This window comes from Trichosurus vulpecula, chromosome 2 (genome assembly GCF_011100635.1).
Source record: "Trichosurus vulpecula isolate mTriVul1 chromosome 2, mTriVul1.pri, whole genome shotgun sequence".
Lineage (NCBI taxonomy): Eukaryota > Metazoa > Chordata > Mammalia > Diprotodontia > Phalangeridae > Trichosurus > Trichosurus vulpecula.
Genome location: NC_050574.1, coordinates 309,271,061 through 309,274,050, shown reverse-complemented (window position 1 = coordinate 309,274,050; position 2,990 = coordinate 309,271,061). Strand labels below are relative to the sequence as shown.

At 35.6% G+C, this 2,990-nt stretch overlaps 1 pseudogene; it reads left to right on the top strand.

The window, feature by feature from the left end:
• The first annotated feature begins 898 nt into the window (after window positions 1-898).
• Window positions 899-1,535, top strand: LOC118837076 (annotated as a pseudogene).
• Window positions 1,536-2,990: the final 1,455 nt, after the last annotated feature.

The window sequence follows — 2,990 nt, the reverse complement described above, 5'->3', positions numbered from 1 at the left end:
ATAAATAATCAAATAAAGTGAATTCCCACATTGCCCTTTCTAAGAAGGAAGGAAGGAAGGGAGGGAGGGAGAGGGAAGGAAGGAAGAAACTATCTTTCTACATTTGCATTCTGAGTCCATCAGGAGGTGCATAGCATGTTTCATCATGAGTCCTTTGGAACTATATTTGGTCATTGTGTTGAGTTCTTAAGTCTTTCTAAGTCGTTTATGATTGAAATATTTTTTCTTATTATATAGACTGTTTTCATGGCCCTACCTACTTCATTTTGCAATAACAAGGTTTCCCAAGTTGCATAACTTTTAAAAATTATCTAGGATGCCCTGAAGAACTTCTTGTGCTGTGTGGAGAAAAAAATAACCCCAGATGACCATAAGAGATACTGAGCAAGAGCTCTGAGCTAAAACACCTTATTAAAGAGACCTGGCCCCCTCCAATGATACAGACACCAGGCCTTCTTCATGATCTGAGGTGTCATCTCCTACCACAGCCTTTATTTTTATAGGCTGCATACCTACATATTCAAGAATGGCTATATAAAATAAGAATAATTCCATTGGTTGATATATGATGCATAGGCTAAAATAGGCAAAACGGTATATCAGGAGAGTCATCGGTTGGGCAAGGCAGGAAATATCTCTGCTGATTAGGTGGTCACAAAATGGATGTTCTCCTCCTAAAGGTGAGTAAGAGGAAATGATACTGGCTATACATATGTTCTAAGAATATTTTTAGGGGAAGTGGGTAACTTTCCATACCATGCTCCCACTCACTCTTAGTTGAGTCATGGAAGTTGAACAAAACAGGATGGAGATCCATGTCAGTGTTCTTGCATTCTTGTGATCTTGTGATTATTCAAGTATGCTTCATAGCTGGCTTTTTGGCCCATTCACTACCAGAATGAAGACCATTCTAAGCAACCAGACTGTCAACATACCAGAAAATGTTGACATCTCTCTTAAGGGTCAGACAGTTATTGTGAAGGGGCCCAGAGGAATCCTCTGTAGAGATTTCAACCATGTCAATTTTGAGCTCAGTCTCTTTGGAAAGAAAAAAAACAGGCTTTGGGTAGATGAATAGTGGGGAAATCAAAAAGAACTTGCAACTGTGCTCACTGTCTGTAGGCATGTGCAAAACATGATCAAAGATGTTACCCTGGGTTTTTGTTACAAGATGAGGTTTGTGTGTGCTCACTTTCCATCAATGTTGTTATTCAAAGAATGGCTCAGTTGTTGAAATAAGAAATTTCTTGGGCGAAAAATATATCCGAAGAGTGACCATGAGATCAGGTGTTGCTTGTGCTACCTCTCAAGCCCAAAAAGATGAGTTAATTCTTGGAGGAAATGACACTGAACTTGTTTCAAACTCAGCTGCCATGATCCAATAGGCCACTACAGACAAAAACAAGGATATCAGAAAAATTTTAGATGGTATCTATGTTTCTGAAAAAGGCATGGTGCAACAAGCTGATGTATATGTTGGAAAAGATGCCAAAGACTGTCCTGAGGAGTCAACACTTACTCAGATTTCAAAATAAAAATACTTTTTTGTCAAAAAAAGCTTCACAGCTGGTAAACAAGTAATAACCATTATATTAAAGCTTGAGATCAACTATAGGGCCTTCTTATTAGAATCTATATTCCTATGTAACTTACAAAATATAGATTAAGAATAATTAGATGTCTGGCTAAAAATGTATTAATAGGTGAGTATAGTAAAATAATTCCTAATAATCATTATCCCTTATGAAATCATAACAAATTGACTAATACTTATTAGAGTTTGAGTAAGGGTCCTCAAGGAATTAACTTTCTCAGTGAATTATTCTTAGCATTATTTACCATATTAGAAAATTTTAAAAACATCTTAGTGTTACTACGAAAATTATTTGATCATTTAGATTACTTAAAAGGGTTTCAGGGACCTCCTTCAGTCTCTAGTCTATACTTCAAGGACTGCTGCCTTATAGCATCATGCCTTTTCCCCATATCCTTCAATGTATAGTCATACATTGCTCTGTAGTCTTTAATTACATAAAACTATACATATATATTCACATGTAATATATCTGTGTATTTGTTACATATATATATATATATATATATATATATATATATATATTATTTAATTCAAAATGCTTACTGAGTAGCTATTATGGAAAAGGTGCTGTGCTACAAGGGGTCACACTGATATTTTTTTTTAAAGTTACTGCTTCAATCAGCTTATAATCTAGCTAATGGGATGTGTGTGTGTGTGTGTGTGTGTGTGTGTGTGTGTGTGTGTAATGCAGGATAGAATGGGAAAAGGACCAAAGAAGTGTACAAAATTCTATTAAAAAGTAGAGAGAAAAGATGGGTACTTTTGATTTAGAAGAAGGGAAAAACATGTTATAGGACATGTGATCCAGTTCATACTTCAATTGAATTGAATTAATCAATTAATCACATATATAACCATATATAAATGCACACATGTATGTATAAAACATGCATATGAGAGGAAGATTAGAATTAATCCTCTAGTAGTCAGCTTATTGATTTTGATTCTTTTTATACTTAGGTTGGACCTTAGAATCCAACTTTTTGTGCCCTTATAAAATATGCCTGTGATATAGAAACTAAGTTACGAGAAATGATGAGATAAGAAGAAACTAGACCTTGATAAATGGTGAGATAAAAAGAAGTTAAGGATAGAACAAATAAGCTCTTAGAAAACCTGGAATCTTAGGGTAGGAATTGACTTTTGGGGTCATTTTCCTCAGCAGCTAGATGGTACAATGGATAGAGGCCTGGGTCTGGAGTCAGGAAGACCTGAGTTCATAACTGGTCTCATTCATTTACTAGCTGTGTGACCAGAGCAAGTCACTTAACTTTGTTTTCTTCAGTTTCCTCATCTGTAAAATGAGCTGGAGACAGAAATGGCAAGCCATCATCTTTGCCAACCCCAAATGAGGTCATGAAGTTTCAGATACGACTGAAACCACTGAACAGCA